Source organism: Arachis duranensis, chromosome 6 (assembly GCF_000817695.3).
Source record: "Arachis duranensis cultivar V14167 chromosome 6, aradu.V14167.gnm2.J7QH, whole genome shotgun sequence".
NCBI lineage: Eukaryota > Viridiplantae > Streptophyta > Magnoliopsida > Fabales > Fabaceae > Arachis > Arachis duranensis.
In genome coordinates this window covers 7,458,268-7,480,143 of record NC_029777.3, presented here as the reverse complement: position 1 = coordinate 7,480,143, position 21,876 = coordinate 7,458,268, and the positions used below count along the sequence as shown (strand labels likewise).

The window sequence follows — 21,876 nt, the reverse complement described above, 5'->3', positions numbered from 1 at the left end:
CTGGACTAAATGTCCCAGTCCTAACTTTATGTCTTGGATGCTCACCAAAACCAAATCGAACGCTATCATAATTGGGCCCAGAATTTTGTATCATAGGAAGGAAGGGATGATTCTGACTAATGTCACCAGAAGAAGGTAGCATCATATTTGGAACAATACTAGTATAAGTAAGAGGAGGAGATTTTCCCAATAATAATTGTGACTGAAGTGGTGGTATTATAGGCGGACTAGAACAGGAAAATGGACCTTGCAATTTTTCTTCTAAACATAATCTTGCATTCTGCATGTTTTTCCAATGGATTGCAAAATCACCCTCCAAAACATCAACTAATAATGTAGTTTCTATGTTCATAGCCACAGGGAATGAAAATGGTGCCAAATTATTATATTACCATTAAAATCACATTACTTGGTCCAATTAATGGTAATAATAATAATTTGGCACCATTTTCATTCCCTGTGGCTATGAACATGAAAACTACATTATTAGTTGATGTTTTGGAGGGTGATTTTGCAATCCATTGGAAAAACATGCAGAATGCAAGATTATGTTTAGAAGAAAAATTGCAAGGTTCATTTTCCTGTTCTAGTCTGCCTATAATACCACCACTTCAGTCACAATTATTATTGGGAAAATCTCCTCCTCTTACTTGTACTAGTATTGTTCCAAATATGATGCTACCTTCTTTTGGTGACATTAGTCAGAATCATCCCTTCCTTCCTATGATACAAAATTCTGGGCCCAATTATGATAGTGTTCCATTTGGTTTTGGTGAGCATCCAAGACATAAAGTTGGGACTGAAACATTTATTCCAGATCCAGAGAATTACAAGGTTAGTTATTAATAAAAAGAGACTTGAGTTACCTAAACAGAAGTTGAGCCACAACGAGCCGAGGAGGTAGAGGATCGCGAGACAGGGTGCGATTCAAAAGCAGCAACGATGATAGGGGAAGACCACGCACTGCGAGGAGCGGAGAAGCAGCCATGGAGAGGAGAAAACCAACAACGACCACACACGCCGAGAAGAGGAGAGAGACAGAGACGACCCACATACGCGGTGATAAAAGAGGCAGAGATGGCCAACGTACGCGGCGAGAAGAGAGGCAGACACGACCTTCATACGCGGTGATGAGAGACACAAAGACGTCCCACGTATGGCAGCAAGGAGAGAGTCAGAGATGCGGCGACGGCGCACCACGAACTACTTCTTTTAACAATGGGTTGGGGCTCGATGGTACGGTGAGGGCTGCGTGAAGTTCTGGGATGATGGCTAACGTAAGATGATGAATGGTGGGTTATGGTGGTGGGTTAGGGCTCGCTAAAGGGAGAGAAAAGGAACAAGTGGGAAGTCTGCGTTAGGACTTTGATTATTTATTTAGGTTTTTCTTTAAGTGTAAAAAAAATTATATGTTAAATTTTAGAGCGATAATTGAATGAAACAAAAACTAATATTTGTTTTAAATTTATTTTTCTATAAATAGTATTTGTTAAATTATTTAAACAATATTAGAAAATTATTTTTTAATAAAAAATGATATAATGGTTATAAAACCATTATTTAAAATAGTCAAAGAGAACGGTTTTATTTTGTTGCTATAACGTGGTGAAAAATTGAACTTCAACAGCAACATTGTGTTTTTAGCAAAATTTTGGAATCAAAACTTAGAAATTTACATGTTATTGTTAAGAAATTTTGGTGTTTTCTGTTCTGATAAACTTTGTATAACTCAAAACTCTTCTTTTTCCTCTTCCATATCTTCTGTTACTTTTTTTCCTTTTTCATCTTCATTTTTTTTATTTTATTTCTCATAATTCTTCTTGTTTTACTCTTTTAAGATAAATAAAATAAAAAAAGAAAAAATAAACAAAAAAGACAATATCAGATGAGCAAGATGAGGAGAAAAAAAAATAAAACTAAAATGCAGCAACAACAATACTAATAAAAAATTTAAGATGTACAAAAAAATACAAAAAAAAAACACGAATAAAAACGATGTAATTTCACGTACATGTTGTGTGAATGAATTTAATGTATAACAAAACTGTAAATAATTTATCTATCTATAATTAATTGTCATTGGAATGTGGTAATTAATATGCTGACTTTTGACTCATTTAATTTTTCATCCAAAATAAAAGAATTTAAATATAGAAATAATCAAAAGTGTAATTACAATTTATTATTATCAATTATTATTTTTAGGTCTCGTAATAATTTCATTTGTTTATTACACGGTAGTAAATTTATCAATAATAAGTTTACATTTTAATCAAATTTTATAAATATAATTAAATGTTATAAATTATATGATCAAATTATATTTATATTTAGCATACTTGTCAAAACTGAATTGGTGGTCGAATTAGTCAGACTATTAGTTCATTGATTTATTAATTCAACCAATAAATTATTAGTTGAACCGATAAAAACTGGTTTCATTTATTTTATCTATTTATCTATCTACTTAATATACTAAAATTAGGTTTTCTCCCAACTAATGAAAGTAAGATGTCACTTTCTCGTGAACCCATTTTTCCTCCAAAATGAATGTCTTTAATGAATAATGCATAATTATACTAATTTAGGAAAATATCTTTATTTTAATTATGTGAAATCAATATTTAATACATTATTAAACTACTTATCAAATATTAATCAAAAATATTTTTAATTAGTTTAATGAATAATACATAATTATACTAATTTAGGAAAATATCTTTATTATAATTATATAAAATCAATATTTAATGCATCATTAAACTAATTATCAATCGAAAATATTTTTAAATATTTTAATTATATTCATATCCTTCTAATTTTTATTCATTATCCAATCATATTATTAGTGGCAAGTTGTTAACCCATTTATATTGATAATAATAATAGTTTTATTAGGATAAATATCAAATTCTATTCCTAATATAAAAATATAAAATTTAATTTCTTCCATTTTTATTTTACAACTATAAAAGACCATGTATGCTAGAAGAAAATACCATTCATTTACCAATTACTCTTTCATTTGATAGCTTTTACAACAATTCTTTTTCTTCCTATGAGGCGTCGTTGCAAGAAGACAACTATCGTGGACACAAACTACCACACTCTCCAACTTTCGTGCTCATCATTCGGAGCTATATAAGATATGCTATCTATGAAGTATTTATAGGCCGATATGTTATCTATGAAGTATTTATAGACTATGGTGTTATCATGTATGCATAAATAAAAAATGTTTCGTATTTAAATTTAAGTCATTTACCTGTTTGTGATATATTGTAGTGTGAAATTACTTTCAATATGTGTTGTCTAATAATATTATGTTCTAATTTAAACTTTTACTTTAAAACTGTATTATGATTTTATCTCACATTTTTTCTTAGATATCAAGTTGACGTATTTTTATTTATTATTATTATTATTGAAACGGATGTGATATGAAATGTATCAAAAAAATTCACATTCAATTTATTTTATTGTAGTCTTTTATCTATTCTAATTATTTTTATTTTCTTCTTATTTATTTTATTTTCTTTTTAAATGTTATATAATTTATTATAATTTATACCAATCTACTTCTATTTAATATATTAAAACTGAGTTTTCTCCCAACTAATGAAAGTGAGGTGTCACTTTCTTGTGAACCCATTTTCCTTCCAAAATGATTGCACTATTTCTCTCTTTTAAATTTATTTTTAAAAATTATCTTTAATTGATATAATTATATTATAATTAGTATGTAATGAATGATACATAATTATACTAATTTAAGATAATCTCTTTATTATAATTATACTAATCTCTTTTAAATTTATTTCAGAAAATTATCTTAATTATAATTATATAACAATATTATACTTAGCATTTAATGAATAATTCATAATTATACTAATTCAAAAAATTAATAATAATAATAAATTATAATTTAGAAAAATATAAATTGATTATTAATAATTGGTTATTAATAATGATAATTATATGATTAATTTTTAGTAATCATTAAATATATTTAATATAAATAACCAAGTTTAATTTGTTAACAAATGAAAGATGTAACACCCTACCATACTTAGTATTATGTTTAAGTCATAAGAGTGAGATAGTAAGGTATTACAACCTCTAAGAATAGTAATATATATAATAATAAAAAAAAGATATTTAACTAGGAGCCTTGAAAAACGGGTAAAATATACAAAATCACAAAATAAAAAGTGCAACGCTCAGGAAAGGATTACTTGCGTACTAAGAAACCTAATAGAAACATGATAAAGATAAGCAAAAGAATAAAGGTCAACCAAGGAAGCAGCATAACTAGCCCCTGACTCAGCCTGCGAAGTTAAGGCTGGCCGGAGGGTATATATATATACATATAAACATACATAAGTGTTCTCAAAATATCCCAAAATACACTATAATATTCCAAAATACACCCAAGAACTACTTCGCTTTCCAGGATCCAGACGCCTAGCGAAGAGCCTCTCGACCTGCATCTGAAAAATAACAATACAATATGAAATGAGAACCGGAGGTTCTCAGCATGGCAAAAGTGCCACGCGCATAATAAATAAGGTCCTGAGAATGCCATAGGCAATCTTAGAACTCCGTTATACAATGATCCAACTTAATTACTAATTAGAAGCTATAATTAGGGGTAGGTATTCTAAATCTACCTAACTTACTCAATTTCAATCCACACCTATTACCAAACCATTTCTCCATTTCCTCCATCCCTCCATCATCCATAATGCAACAGGAACAAACAACCAAACAAGTTCAAGCACAAGTAATGAACAGATAATACAAGTAGCAAATATACAAGTAGCAGGTGATATATATCAATTAGGCATTCCCAATTAAGTCATAGCAAACAAAGCACACATATGCATATGATGAATGTCTATCCTACTGGCCGAGAGCTCACGTGTCGGTTATTTTGCCAGAACCCGACACATCTGGTAGCTAACCCAGACATTGGTCTCTAGGTTGCGCATCTCCAGGAGGATCATAAACGAAAGAGAGTGCCTTTTCACCTTCAAAGAGTGTGCCTTTCCACTTTGCAACCAGAGAAAAATGTGGGGAAAACAATACGAAGGAGAGTGCCTTTCCACCTTCTCCACATCTGCATCATGACAAGAGAGGGAACTTCCGTCCTCAACTTGTCATATCGACCATTTCGGCCACACACAGTCATTCCCAAATCTCATCATTTATCATCATCATTTCCTTACATTCGTTCTTTATAGCCATAACAATATGTATTCATTTAGCTTTCACATCATTCTCTTATAATTCATCACGTTTACCCTTTCCGGGTCCCGACCAAACCATTTATCAAACTCTTCTCAACCTCTTTAATATTGAATAATCTTAAAATCAACCCAACTCTAACATTAAATTAATCACATCACACGAAGATTAAACTTTAACTTCTCGAACCCATGACTATCGCTAAGACATCTCCGACACTCTATTTTCTTTTCTGTTTTTAATATAACAAATGAACTCAGAATTGCACAAACTTTATGTTCAGGCATTCATCTTGAAATAAGCTTTCTAACAAACCAAAGATCATAATTTTCTGATTTCTCTAGCCTCAAGAATAAAGAAAAAATCGTGACTTCTCTGCAGTGCATAAAACCAGAAAAATAGCAGCAGCATGTGATATTCAAAAGTCAATATAAAATTCAAGTTAAATTCAATGACTTTAAAAAATTAATGTAGTTAAACTTTACTCATCCAGGTTTCTTTCTCAATTAGTTCTAAGTTAATTCCATTTTTAATGAAGAAGTTACATTACTTGAAAGTTAAGTAAAAATGAGTCAAAATCTGTTTTAGAAACCAACAAGCTTAGTACCTTTCAATGTGAATAACTTTTATTACAGAACTCCAATTAAGCTAAATTTTGGTTTGAGAATTTCTAGCTCATCCAGGAACAAGTGTGTCTTGGTTGCAACCCAACTGCTATTCAATTATAAGAGTTACAAGCATTGGAACTTGGTGCATAACTTGCTGAAATCTGTTTCTTTTCAGCTTTGACCACCAATATTCAAAAATTCACAACTCCCAATCCTCAACTCTTAAAATTCTGAAGTTTTAGAGAAATAAATCAAGTTAATCAAATTTTATAACAAAATTAGTTTCGTTCTAAAACTCAACTCATATAAGTCGCAGCAAGACAAACAAGTTGCTGCCCTGTTTGACTTTTTCTGCTGCTGGACAGATTTAACAACCTAACTTTAAAAATTTATCATAAATTGTATATTTAACAAAAAAGTCCCAAATTTTTTAGTTTATTTCCTTATATTCCCAAGTTTAGCCCAAACTTGATCTCATACAATTCCGATTATTACATAATTAGTTACAGCATATGCAATACCACCACAACACAACTCTACATCCTTATTAACAAATACCAATCCTAATCCATCATAAATAAATATAAGAGCACACCATTAATAACTTCTACACCTCATAATTCTAATATATATCTACCAACAAATCTATTCCAACAACATTACAAGGCTAATCATTAAATACAACAAACAATTCAACTTATCCTATGGTTCCTCTAACCTAAACTTTCACAACACCGTAAATATTAAACGTGCGAAACTTAAACCATATCTTGGCCGATCACTTAGTTCACCCAAGACAGCCTCATAACTCAATCAATCAGTCCCTCCAAGCTCAATCAAACAGCTCCAAAACAAGCCTTGGTCACCAACAAACCTCCAAGTAATCCCAATTCAATTCTAATGCATAAACACCCACTTAACCTACACCTAATATATGTATATATATTCCAATTCAGTTTTTCATTATAAATACAAGATTGAGCTAGGGTTAGGGTATTCTTACCATACCCATACACATAGTAACTCAAACCCGATGAGTTCTGCAAGCTAAATCGGACCTAGAACACCAAATTTGATAAAATCTCATTACAAGAACTTAATTTTACAAATAGAAAGGGGAAATGAGAATCTAAAATGAGATTGAGGCTTACCCGTAAAATTGGTCTGATAGATATGTAGAGCTTGATGCACTGAACACGTGGCCATGAACGGTGCGATGATTGGAGCCCGGATGAGGAAGTTACAATGGATTGAAGGTGGCGTTAGGTTATGTTTCTTTTCCCTTTCACCGTGGCATGCTTTCAGCGCTGTGCTAAATGAAGGAGGAAGAGAGGGTCTTCTTCTATTAATGATGGGCTGCTTGTTGGGCTTGGGCCCATTTTAGGCTAGGTTTAATCAGTTTAGCCCATTCGCCTCAATTTTAGGCTAAATTCTTTGAAATTGGTATCAAAATTCTCATTTCGACGAGCTCTATCCTATTTTGATATTAGTTTTTGTATTTTTACCTTTCCTAATTAAAATACAATTTATTAATTAATTATTTACCATTTTTCTAATCAAATATTATATATATTTTTTGGATGATTGGGTGATGCATTATTGAGAATGAATATTGTGGGGGTCCAATGTCCATGTCAATTGATTACTCATCATCACTCCATTGGGTCTCTTCTCATGGCCACCACCCCTTTTAAAACTTTGTGTTCTTTGGTTTTCTAATTCCAACAAAACATTAACCCTATCCCTATTATCATATGGTCAATTTCTGGATGTTGATGTTCAATTGCTTTTCTAGACTTGATTGAATTCCCAAAGTCCATTCATGTAATATGTCGGTGGTGGTTGTCACTTGATTGGTGTTCACATCAATTCTCAATTGATTAATTCAGTAATAGTAGTCTACTACTACTACTACTACTACTACTTGATTGTTTAAAAATAAGTACTAATTAGATGTTTAAATGATTTAACAAAAGAAATATTCCCAAGAATTGAGAGTTGAAAGGAAGATTATTATTGTAAAAAGTTTAAGAAAAATAAAATGAATATTAATACAAAATATAATAATATTAATATTCATAAAAAACATATATTTCCCATTTTTTATTTTGTCATGTAACTCATTATCAGAATTTGTTTCCTTCCTTTTCTCTGATAAGTCCAATTCATGATCCTTATTCCTTTACTTTGAGAGGAGCCTTTTATCTATAGGCAAAGCAGATATGACCTAATGGACATTGCCGACAGAAGGAGCATGGAATGGCCAACAGCCCAACACCAAACGGATGAAAACAATGCTCCTTCATATATTATTAAACCACAACAACCACAATAATAATGATAATAATAATAACAATAATAATAATAATAATAATAATAATAATAATAATAATAATAATAATATACTTCTACTTAATATACTAAAATTGTATTTTTCTCTAACTAATTGAAGTGAGGTGTCAATTTTTCATAAATTCATTTTTCTTCTAAAATGAAAGAACTATTCTCTCTTCTAAATTTATTTTAGAAAAATATCTTTACTATATTTATATTACAATTAACATTTAATGAATAATGTATGATTATACTAATTTAGGAAAATATATTTATTATAATTATATAAAATTAATATTTAATGCATTATCATCTAATGAAAGCGAGGTGTCAATTCTTCATGAATTTATTTTTTCTCCAAAATAAAAGTACTATTCTCTCTTCTAAATTTATTTTAGAAAAATTAAAATTCCATGCTGAATATAGGTGGCAAGTTAAAAAAAATAAGCAAATTAATAGAATCAAATCATATTTCTATAACATATGTAAGAATGTATATTTTTATTATATAAAAATTGAATTTCTGCATTTCATGATGGGTGTGGCATACTTCTTAGCGTGTTTCTTAATTTATTTTTTATAACTCATTGAATAAAATTTGTTACAATAAATTAATTATATCAACTAATTGATTTGATTAGGTATTTAAATATCACACGATTTATTATAATTTATATCAATCAAATAATTATAATTTATTATATCAATTATTTTAATTTATTAATTTATAAGGTACATAATAACATAGATGATTTGTTACTTATACTGATTAAATACAATAAATACATATTAATTTAGTTAAAAAAATCATTGTCTCCTATGTTTTTCTATTTATTTTTTTAATTTATTAAATCCAATCAATTATAATAAATTAATTATATCAACTAATTAATTCAATCAATTATTTTTTAATTTATTTTTTGAATTCAATAAATCAAATAAAATTAATTATACTAATATTTATATTGACTAATTGATTTGATTAATTTTTAAAAATATTTTTATTTAATTTATTTAATTTATTTAAATATAACTAAGTATTTATTCAATTTTATTAGGATAAATATCAAATTCTATTTCTAATATAAAAATACAAAATTTTATTTCTTCCATTTTTATTTTACCATTGTAAAAGACCATATATGTTAAAAGAAAATATCATTCATTTACCAATTACTCTTTTATTGGGTAGCTTTTACAATAATTCTTTTTCTTCCTATGAGGCGTCGTCACAAGAAGGCAACTATTATAGACACAAATTAGCACATACTCTTCAACTCTGGTGCTCATCATTCAGAGTAATATATGATATGTTATTCATTAAGCATTTATAGACCATGGTGTTATCATGTATGCATAAATAAATAACAAATTCGTAATTAAGCTTAAGTCATTTATTTATTTGTGTGGTATATTGTAGTGTGAAAATACTTTTAATTTGTGTTGTGCAATGATATTATAGGTTAATTTAAACTTTTATTTTAGAATTGTGTTATGATTTTATCTCATCATTTTCTCTTAAATATTAAGTTGATGTATTTTTATTTATTATTATTGAAGCGGATGTGATATAAAATTTGTAAAAAGAAAAAAAAGTCACATTCAATTTATTTATTTTATTATAGTCTTCTATTCTTCTATTTCTTTTTATTTTTTTATTCATTTATTTTATTTTTAAATATCATATGATTTATTATAATTTATACCAATTAATTAATTATAATTCATTATATCAGTTAGTTTAATTCATTAATTTATAATATACATGATAAAATAGATCATTTGTTACTTATACGTTTATTTTTTTTAAATCTAAATCTGAATAATTATATTTTCATTTTTTGTTATGAACAAAATATTATTAATAATGAATAATAATTAACCACTCATACTTTTAATCAAAGTGTTTGGATGATTTTTATATTTATTAATATTAATTATTGATTATTTTTTCATAAATAAATTATATTATAATTTTATGTTAGTTCATAATTGATTAATGATTAATGTTCATGAAGCTATGTTACTCTAAATTTTATATTTTATAAATATTTTATTTAAATATAATTTTTTTAACATAAAAATGTATTATTTTTAATAATATCATAATTTTATATTTTTTAATTATTCTAAATGAATATTTTATCAAATACTAATTAAAGTCATTCTTCCATTTGCTTTTACTAATCTATTATCTAACTATTATATAAAATTTAAATCGTATTAATGAATTTAATATTAGAGTTAATTTGGCTTTTTATTATTTAGAGTGTTTTTCAATTAATAACTTTATACTCTTTACTTTTTTTTTAGTTTTATTTTGAATTTTAATTTAGTACTCAAAAGTAGTGAAATTCCATCGATACTGAAATAAAGTTACAAAATGGTCCATAGGGTAGAATAAGTAAAATAATGTGATACCCACATTGCAACATCCAAATGAAACAACTTAGGATCTAAAATGTTTATCTTTCTCTTTCTCGCCGTCTATTATATTATCTATTCTATCTATTCTATTATATAAAAATCAAATTTTTACCTTTAATGATAGAATCAACGTAGTATGCTTCTGATTTATTTTGTTTAACTCATCAAAGACAATTCATTATGATGAATTAATTAGATTTATTATTTATTTAAATTGAATACAACAAATATAAATTAATTTAGTTAAAAATTTACTATTTTCTAATCTTCTATACATAGAAATGACAAAATAAAATTATAAAAATAATCTTTTTATCACTTTTGCTATTTTAATTTTATTTTCTTTGCTTTTTTTATGTATAATTTTATTTTATATTAACTTTGTTTATTTAATAATAAAATATACTCATATTAATTCTATCATATAATAATATATTTTTCTCCTGTATTAATCGAAGAATTTCAATAGTTATCAACTACATCTAATAGAATGACTGAGAAGTGAGAACTACGAGAAGTTAAACCCAACTTTAAAATGCTGAAACAAAGAAAAGAAAACAGTGGATATATGATTAGAGAAAAATGTATAATAATGACAAAATATACTACAACTGAATTTTTTCTCCAACTAATAAAAGTGAGGTGTTAATTTCTCATGAATTCATTTTTTCTCTAAAATAAAATCACTATTTCTTTTCTAAATTTATTTTAGAAAAATATATTTATTATAATTATATTACAATTAACATTTAATTAATAATGCATGATTATACTAATTTAGAGAAATATTTTTATTATAATTATATAAAATTATTATTTAATATATTATCAACTAATAAAAGTGAGGTGTCAATTCCTCATGAATTCATTTTCCCTCCAAAATGAAAGCACTATTCTCTCTTCTAAATTTATTTTAGAAAAATATCTTTATTATAATTATATTACAATATTACAATTAGCATTAATGAATAATGCATAATTATAATAATTTAGAAAAATAAAATAAAGTCCAGTAATTTATCTTCCAACTGCACACGTGTATAGAATAACTTTTAAAAAAGAGTCATGTATAGTAAATACGGTCGATAATTGTAAAACTGTATACTAACATTGATATAATATTATTTCAAGTATATATTTTGCAGACATCAAAGAAAATTGTTCAATTATTTTTTAGTAGATTTAAATTATTTTTTATTTATTAGAGAATTTTATGCATTATAATTCTCTAATAATTTATTATTTATTTTGAGCTAATTTTGATATGTTTTTATTTGACGGTAAAATAACATATAAAAATTTGTTGGTGGGTCTAAGTATTATTAAGTTATTTATGGTCACATTGAGTATATATGTTTGATTTATTGAAGAAAGTAGATTACTAAAACCAATTAATAACTATTTTAGAGTTAATATATTTAACACTAACTTAAGAAAAAACAAATAATACATAACATGTCATATTTTTATTAATCAAATTATCATAATTTAAATTAATCTTAACAACATAATTTAAAATTATAATTTCAATCTTATTGCGTGCATGGCACAGGTTAATACACTTGTTCTATTATATAAAAATTGGATTTCTCCACTTAATGATGGAGCTGACGTGGCATGCTTTGAAGAGTGTTTTTCGATTTAATTATTTTAACTCATTCAATACAATTTATTGCAATGACTTAATTATTTCAACTTTGATTAAATATTTAAATATCAATATAATTTATTATAATTTATATTACTTAATTAATTATACTATATTAATTATAATTCGTTATATTAAGGAATTGGTTTTTTCATTTATAAATTCTAAAATAAAATAAATAATTTATTATTTATTCTATTTAAATTTATTAAATTTAATTATATATTATATACAAAATAATGTTAATTTATAAATTATTTTATATTATAATATTCAATCAAATAAATTGTAAATTACTTTAAATTATATATGTACGGAAAAATGAATTTAAATGTTGTTTATATGGTATAGATAGTATTTAATTAAGAACGATGTGTTTTTAAATGTTTTGATATGATTTAATTATATCAGCTAATTGATTTAATTAGATATTTAAATATCAATGTAATTTATTATAGTATATAATACTTGATTAATTTTACTACATTAATTGTAATTCCTTATATTAGTTAATTGGTTTATTCAGTTATAAAGTTTAAAATAAAATAAATAATTTATTGTTTATTCTAATTGAATTCATTAAATTTAATTATATTATATATAAATTAAAGATAATTTATAAATTACTTTATTTCCTTAGCCTTTTATATTCTGTAGATTGTTAAGTTTTAAGTTTTATATTTCGTTAAGCAAAAGTAATATAAGGCAAAACTTTATTCATTTTAAATGGAATTATTCTATGTATTATTAATTAATATCATTAGATTTGATTTATTAAAAATATGAATTAATTTTATATAACAAATTATTAATTAAACTCATTCTAAAATGTAAGCAAAATAAATTAATTTCCTAAGCGGCCCAATGTAGATCTATGATTTATACAACAATCAAACAAAGCATAGAACTTGTGAATTATGATCAAAAGGGAATAAAAAAGTAGGGCCACACCATGTTGGCTTGCTTGCCTCCATTACATCTTAACAAAACATGGGCCTATGGAGACTAATTCCGATTTCAAGTTGGGCAGATAGAAAACCTATCCGGATCTCATACAATTAATTTCAACCCGCACCCAAAGTCCTCTTTTAGTCTTTTTGGGTCTTCTCTCTCCCAGCAAGCAAGCATATACGCCGACAATGGAGAATGGCAACTTGGCACTGGCAACTTCAGAACGGCAAAAATGAGAAGACTGGTTGCTCATACGACGACGGGATGATGACGGGGTTGTGCCGGCGAGGAGGTCGACGACGATCGGAGATGCTAATATGACCAGAGAGGTTAGATAGCGGACCGACAAGAGGAGACTTTCACTGAGGTTGCTGTCGTTCAGATCGCCGTTGCACTGGGACGCTCCCTATCTGTAACTGATGGAGGTGAGTGGCTGCAAGGACGGCATGAATTCAGATCTTATTTTCATACCCTTTTTTTACTCAGTACATTTTGATTTACCAGTATTTATGATGTAGAATAAGTGTTTTATTTTCAATTCAAATCTTTTTTCATTTTTTAAATCATCAAGACAGATTTTTTTCTTCGTTTGGATTATAGAGGATATGTGATTTTGGATGCACTCTGATTTTAAAATGATTTACTCAAAAATATACCTCTTCTTAGTTGCTATAAAAGCCTAAGAGGTGTAGTCCTAGAATCTTATCATACGTACTTGCTAGAATTTACATTTGCTATTATTTTTTTCACTAGAGAAAAAATGGTTAGGCAATATAATTTATTGGAGATGATTGCATCGCCAAAATAATGTTGGAAGATTCATGTCAGAGTAATTAGACTTTGGTCTTTACCGAGATTCAAAGACCCCAAATCCATTAGTTCCATTGAAATGGTGTTGATGGATGAGCAGGTACTTCTAATTTTATTCATACACACAATTGTTTCTCTATTTTCATACACTTAGTCCCATATTTGTATGATCCTCACCTTATAATTGTCATAATTTCAACCTCAGCAATTTTTGCTTTTCTTGGGACTATTCATTCAAAAATAGAACAAAAACAAAATCCAATTCTGTGTTTTCCTGCAAGAAAACATAAGCTTTTCATCATAAAAAAGATTCTACAATCAAAAACATATTTAATATATAGCTCATGTTGTATTCAGCCAATAAAGAAAGGGATTGGGGGGACTTTTAGCAAGATTTTTATAGACACTTATATAAAATTATAAATTTTAGCTTGCAAAGATATGCACAAATGCCAAGATACATAATTACTAAATAATGCAGATTGGATATAAGAGTTTATGCCGACCAAAAATAAGAAAATTTGAGTTACTCTTGCTTTTACATCCTAAAAAAGTATAATTTATATCTTTAATAAGAAATTTTCATTCTGTACATGTCAGATCATGAATTAGTAACTGCATCCAATCTCCAAAAAATCCCAATTGTTTCGAATTTTCTCTTTTTTTTTTTGCTTATAGTACCCCAAACATCTGACTGCATTTTTCAACTGAAATGGAATAAAACTAAAAAAAAAAGAGTGTTTTTATTAAATTAAGAACGCCCTGTGATCTTCAACCAATTCTGTGATTGAATATAATTACCGGGGGTAAGGGCTATAGCTTGTTCGAGTAAGTGTTTACATAATCTTCTTCTGTCCGAAGAAATTTTTCATCAAAATAAGCACATCACAACAAAATTGAGAGTCAGATTATTCCTTACTTCTTTGTTTATTATTCTCATCTTGAAGACTTAAATTTCCTCTTCCCGTATGGGTGACAACTAACAAGAGGGGTTTGTATTAGAAAAATTTGAGCCAAGCATCTCCAGGCAATGTTCTGAAAACCGAATCAGACCGGCCAGTTCAACCGGATTAATCAAAAACCGGTCACTTAACCGGTTTGGTTCAGACATGAAATCGTTCGCAAAAAACCGGTTTGAAAACTGACCAAACCGACGATTAACCGGTGAACCGCTAGAACCGACCAGTTTTTTTTCAGGATTTTCGGTTCGGGTATATAACCTCTAACGCGTCGTTCCCATACCACCCCCACCTCTTTCTCTCATCTCTGAGAATCAGAAACATTACCCTAACCTAAACCCAGCCACCAGCCCACCATCACCATCCCCCATGGCCGAACTCTTCTTCTCCGGTAGATGGTGCTTTCGCCACCGGCGGGAATCATGGGTGCCGTTGCACTCTTCTCATCGCCAATCCCTTCTCATCTTTCCTCTTCCCGTCACCGTCGCACGAAGGAAGCGTTGATCCCGTGGCATCACCGTCGCGAAGGTTGCTCGGTCGATCGTTGTCTCTTCAAGCGCGTGCTCTCTCTCTCTCACTCACTCTCTCTGTGTCCGAGCTTCGAGATTTCTATTGCTCTCTGTTCGAGTTCACTTCCTTTGTTCCGTTGTCATCAGCCCGTCACTTTCCATTCCTCCCTCGCCGTCACTTTCCTTCCTCCTTCGCCGCCGGTAAGCGCTGCTGCTTTAATTAATATTGCTTGTTTTGTACATTTATTAATAATATCGATTCTGGGTTCTGGGTTCTTTGATTTCTGATTTTGAGTTTGATAATTTTGCTTAATCTGAGTTACTGATTTTCTGAAATATGATTAAATTGAATGATTCGATTAAATATTTTTTTGCTGAGTTAATTTGTTTGAGTTAATTTGTTGAAGATGGAACAAGAACAAAAGCCAAAAGACATTATTTATTCAATTTGTTGAATGTTGATGTAATTCTGAATTCAATTTTATTTGGATTCTGATTTTGGAATTTGATTCAATTTAGTTTTTGTTGCTGATATGTTTTCATATTAGTTTGGATTCATAAGTTAGAACTATATTGTTGATTAATTGATTTGCTGCTGAAAGTTTGAAACTATGTTCTCCTCCCTTTTTTCTGTGTAGTGTGTTTTCCCCTCCCTAGCACAATAGCATGAAAACTAGAGTAAATGAATGGAACACAAGCACAATAATGCAAACACAAATGTGACGAGGGTGCTGTTGAACAAGTGATCGTGAAGGCAACCTTACACACACATGTGCAATATCCACACAGAAGTACAGAACATATGTGTCAATATATAGAACCTCAAATGAAATGGTACATTGTACAAGTTCTGTTAGGATTGCTTTTCCATAAAACTTTTCCATTTGCTCCAGATGCTCTCTTTATTTTGGTTGCAATTCTACTTTTTGTCAGTCAATAGTTATGTATATATGTTTAACGGGATTTTGTGAAAGTTGAAAACTTATCTATTAATGATTCTTTTGATAGTTAGTAGAACATTATGTGTTTGTCATTGTGTGCGTTTTGATTATTTTGAGCTATGAACTTTAATGTTTGAAGTTGTTTGTGAACTTCTGATATTAAATTATAGATAATTTATTATGTGAAATTGTGAAATTTTGAATTTTATTAAGTTAAAAATTATTAAATTTATATATTTAAAATTATACATAGATTTTGTAATAATTTTATTTAATATTTAATTAAACCGGTTGAACTCTGGTTGAACCAATGAACCATTAAACCAGTCATCTTACCGGTTTATTGACCAGTCCAGTTCTTACAACTTTGTCTCCAGGTAGTGTTGACTATTGGGAACCAAGCAGTATAGCCTCCACTAATTTGGCATTCAAAATTTTAGACTAATTCAATCACATTAAACAAAGATGCATATGGAGGGAAAAAAAGAGAGAAAAATAATAAGAGTATGACTAACGCATATGCATGATTGTCGTTAATCTTAACCCTCTTCTACATAACACTTAATTCTCATGCATGATTGTCATCACAAATTTTTTCTTTTTAATACCCATGGTTAAAAAAATAAATCAAAAGTTTTCTCAACCTGTTTTTCATGAGTTGTGTGAAAAAAGTCAAGTACAAAAATTTTATACTCAAGTGAAAGTCATTAAACAATAAAATTAGTCGTTTCAAATTAAATATTTTAATTATTGTGTTAATATATAATTAATTTTTTGTGTAAAATATAATGATAGTATACATTAAAGTATTAAATATTTGAATCCATTATATGTATATTCTTCCTTTTGGGTGAATATAAATCCATTAGTTAATACTTAATACTTAATATTTTTTAATTAAATCATCTTTTTAATTTATTCAGTTATTTTTGTTGAAAGAAATATTTTATATAAATTTTATTTGTTTATTTAGTTGGACCTTATTGGTACTGTGTGTAAAAAGTGAATAATAAAATATTTTGCTTTGTAAAAAAATAGGGAACAACTATGTATGCTTCTGTAGGTAAAGAACTGATATTTGTGTTCGAATCATTGATATCGGAGGGAGCTGTGTATGTTTTTACATACTTTAGAGTTAGCAACAAATGTGGATTGTACCGCACAACATCACATCATTTTTTATTATTTTTTCAAAAAAGAATTACTATCTTACCCTCTTTCTGTGATGTAATACCGTTATATGGTATTAAGTTGATCCCTTTTAGGAAAATTATGGGATACTCTCCCCAACATCTTTTTTTGGTTGGTAAGTGTATGATTTACGGCAAGTACATAAGTTGATTTTTCTTTTGTTTTTATGACAAAATATCACTAAGACGGGTAATTTGTGCACAATCTTCGATTTGATATTTATTTTAGACGTTGCTGGAGTTATGACCGGTGTAGAAGGTGAGAGGAAATATGTGACGGATGGCAAACTTACTGACATGTTGGTCATTCATATTGATAATGACGAGTGCATTTTTCGATGCCCTTACACAGCACTTAATATGTTTATATAAGCAATTTTTTATTTTCTAAATAATTTACATTTTCCTTGCAGTTTAAAGCTTAATATTACTGTTCTTGGAGAGATGGTGGACCGGATCAAAAGTCTTGTGGCAGCGGGTGAGCAACAGCTACCGGTAGTTATTTTTCAATTTGCAAGAGTAAAGAATTTTCGAGGTATGTGAGGATTTGACCACTATTGAATGGTTATATCTTATTGTAGCTATTTCTACTAATTATTGGGATGCGATTCAATAGGTATTTTTAGTTTTAAAATTTTATGGTGTGATGTTATATATAATAGTAATTTTTTTAGTTTTTAAATTTTAGAGTGTGATACTACATGTCGTGGAAGCAAAATTATAAGTGTTGTATTTTGTGTTTTAACACTTTTGATCATGTGGAATTACAAGTGAAATTATAAAAAATAGTAATAACAATTCCGGCAAATGGCTGGCGTTCTAGAAATTAAAATTTGAAGTGATAAAAAATATTATTATATACACGTGGATAAATTGTATCACTAGTTTTTTATTTTTTTATTGTAAATTCTATGTTGAATTACTCAACAATTAATTAATCAATATATAATTTCAAGCTATATTTTTGTTATTATATAATACTTTTTATTATTTTATATTTGCAATAAATATTTTTTGTATAGCTCATTGCTAAAATAAAAAATTTTACTAATTAATTAGGTTCACAGTAGATTATAGTTATTTTTTTAAATCTAAGGACATTTTTGGTTACTTTCTATTCGATAATTTTTCTGTCATGTATAATTTACAACTCATTTAAGCAATAATTATTGTACATTGGTACCAATATTTTACAGAACATTATGTATGATACCAGGCTCTTGATAAATCCAGATGTTCTTGAGGCTGCGATGCTTTGAAAAAGGTATTGTACCAATATTGTGAATTATTTATGGTTGTGCATATTGACTATATTTTTATGGCGTTGTGATTGATAAGTAGCGTGTACTATAGAGAGATCTCGCAGTACCTATCTGTACTTTCTGGCAAACCGGAGTATGTTAATGAAGATGAAGTTTTATATTCCACTAAGAGGAAGACAATAAAGGAGATACATGCGGCTGCGGATGTGAGTGTCTTATAGAAAACTACTTTTTTATGTTTGATTCATTGTTTGTTTTTTTTACTTTCAAACTGTTCCTATGTAGGTTGGATTCTCTGTTGTTCTGGCCACTGTTCTTAATGTTGAACCCGTTCTAAGTTGGTAGTATAAATCCTGTGTTTGCAGCGTGAAGGCAGAAGCTAATGCGGATACATACTTCTGCGATGATTGTAATAAAGACGTGAATAATGTGGTTGATAGGTACGACTCTAATTGGACTTAATTATTTATGCAATATTTTCATAAAAAAAGCAATATAGTTATGCAATTGGTTATGTCTCTTTTTAATTTATTTAGTAATATCTAGCTTAATACTAATAATTAGTAGACAATAAGAGAACAATTTATTAAAAAAAAAACTGCTTTGATTGATGGAAATATCGTCTATCCACACACAAAAAAATTGGCAAAATGAAATGAAGTGCATAGAAAAATTTCATATACCTACAACAATTTTATACTAAAGTCTCCTATGCTAGACTAAAATCTTGAAAACTAATAAGCCTAAAAAATTGTGTTTGAACATTTAAATTGTGTTGAATATAATTTTTATGATTTTATTATAACTAAAGGGTGACAGGCCAAGTACTAATTGATGTTTTTGAATAAAAAAACAAGTATAAGTTGAATTTGTTGGTTTTTGATGGTACTGCTACAACAACTATTATTGTGTTCGATAAGGAGGCCACAGCTCTATTCGGACCGACCTGTACTGAAATGCTGAAAGATTTTAATGTATGTGGTTTTTGCTGTTGAAACCATTTGAATGGTTATGATGATTCAATGTCGGATGTGAATATAGAAGATAATTTTATACCATCCTCAGAAACTTTAGACGGTATGAAAAATTTTATCTGTATGTTTATTTGCATCTTTGTGTACATCATGGAATAAATTGCATCGGTATGACAACTGAGTATCTAAAGAGAGTTCATTCGGCAGATGTGTGGGATATAGAAAATCCTATTTATCAATGTTAACACTATAAAGCATGGATGTGGTCTGAAGAAAGGCTTGCTAAATTCAAACAGTCGCCCCAACCAAATTTTTCATTATGTTGTATGGAAGGAAAGATCGAGCTTCCTCTACTTTCTGTGCCACCTGATGCTTCATACTGGAGGAGATCAAAGAAGTATTCATTTCCTAAAAAACATAAGGGCATTTAGTTCAATGTTTTGTTTTACATCAATGGCCGAAAAAATTAACCGTGGAGTGAACAATGGGACTGCTCCTCCAAATTTTAAGCCCGGGGGTCAAAACTACCATAGCATTGGTAGCTTACTTCCTCCGGATACGGGGATAGTCTGCGACCAACATTTGTCCAGCTATATATCTATGACACAGAAAATGAGATTGATAATCGGATACGCACACTTCGGTAATTTTCATGCAACCAGTCAAACATTTTAGTTATTTTTATCTGTGAGAGAAAATAACATAAATTTATTGTGTTTTTTTTTGTGCAGTTCCAATGAAGCTATAAATGAGCGGGATAAGAAAATTGTGGCAATATTAAGAAACATGCTAGACAAATATAAATATTTGGCAAAGAATTTTTGCTATGCAAGAGATAGGTACCAATAGGAAAATTGCACAAACATAAAGCTTAAATTGATTAGTAAAAGGACTACAGATGGCAGGACATACAACTTGCCATCTGCATCTGAAGTGGCTGCATTGATTGTTGGCGATGTCGAACAACTAAGCAAAGATAGAGATATTTTTATAGAGAGTCAAACTAGATTCGCTGAGATATTGTTGGCTGCATTACCTGTGTATTGTGATGAAGGGGTTTTTTCTTTGTGTATGGTCATGGGGGTACTGGAAAAATATTTCTCTGAAATCTTATGTCTGCGGAGATTCGCTCAAGGGTGATATTGTGTTAAACATTGCTTCAAGTGGTATTGCATCTTTTCTTCCCAATGGAAGAACGGCACACTTAAGGTTCAAAATACCGCTGAATATAATTGAGGATTTGTAACACCCTAATATGCAAATCCTTATGCTCGAGTCATAAGTCAATGATATTACGGTGGTACGACTCACGGGTGGATTTTTTTAATATATATATATATATAGGTAATTTCGAAAGGAGTATTAATCGAGAAGCCTGAAAAGAGTAGAAATAAAATCGCGAAGACGTATCACTCACGTTTCGACAACGAAAAGATAAAACGTGAAACCGAAAGCGATATATGGACAAGGCATAAAGGAGATTAAGAGATAGATAACAGATAGATATATATAACATAAGTAAATAGCCACTAGTCATGACCCGCGAAGTTTAGGCCGACTAGGGTACAGTATGAAAGTAACTGACAACAGTACATCCTAATCTCTCCCAAAGGAAATATAAGAGCCTCTATAGGCAAGTTCCAAAAGAGTTCAACACATAATATAATCTTTTCAAAACAAAGGTGGAGAGATTCTAAGGAAAACAGCAAATGATCTCATTCAAAAATCATCATCATCATGCAATCGCATTATCAATTCATCTCATCAAGAACAGCCCCCAACATCCACTGACACCATCATGAGGGATCTCTCAGTTGTTCAAACACAAGCAATACAGACAAGTAATACACAAATAAGGTACAAGTAGAGCAAGTAGCACATAATCAGGTAACATAGCATATATGAGATAGAAATCCAAAACAAATAGGCAAACCCAAACAATTCAAACATATGCAAATGATGTATGCCTGCCCTATGGCTGATGATATCATCTGTCGGTTATATAGCCAACCC

General features: G+C 28.9%; 2 long non-coding RNA genes across 7 annotated transcripts in view; one reads left to right on the top strand and one right to left on the bottom strand.

Moving 5' to 3' along the window:
- Window positions 1-4,423: 4,423 nt before the first annotated feature.
- LOC107492425 (uncharacterized) lies at window positions 4,424-7,153 on the bottom strand. Its single transcript, XR_001592767.3, has 3 exons — window positions 7,010-7,153; window positions 6,862-6,916; window positions 4,424-4,493 (listed from the first exon to the last, which is right to left on the bottom strand). It is a non-coding gene; the product is annotated as an uncharacterized LOC107492425 (long non-coding RNA).
- An 8,134-nt stretch (window positions 7,154-15,287) lies between these two features.
- Window positions 15,288-21,876, top strand: part of LOC127748569 (uncharacterized) — a 23,841-nt gene continuing 17,252 nt past the window's right edge. Inside the window, exons 1-8 of one of the 6 annotated variants that reach the window (XR_008010712.1) lie at window positions 15,288-15,697; window positions 16,135-16,330; window positions 18,041-18,162; window positions 18,824-18,891; window positions 18,981-19,095; window positions 19,175-19,329; window positions 20,071-20,506; window positions 20,595-21,094. This is a non-coding gene — a long non-coding RNA (uncharacterized LOC127748569). Of the gene's footprint in view, window positions 15,698-16,134; window positions 16,331-18,040; window positions 18,163-18,823; window positions 19,096-19,174; window positions 20,507-20,594; window positions 21,095-21,876 lie in introns of those variants that run through there. The other 5 variants (XR_008010714.1, XR_008010715.1, XR_008010710.1 and 2 more) reach the window with 5 other exon arrangements.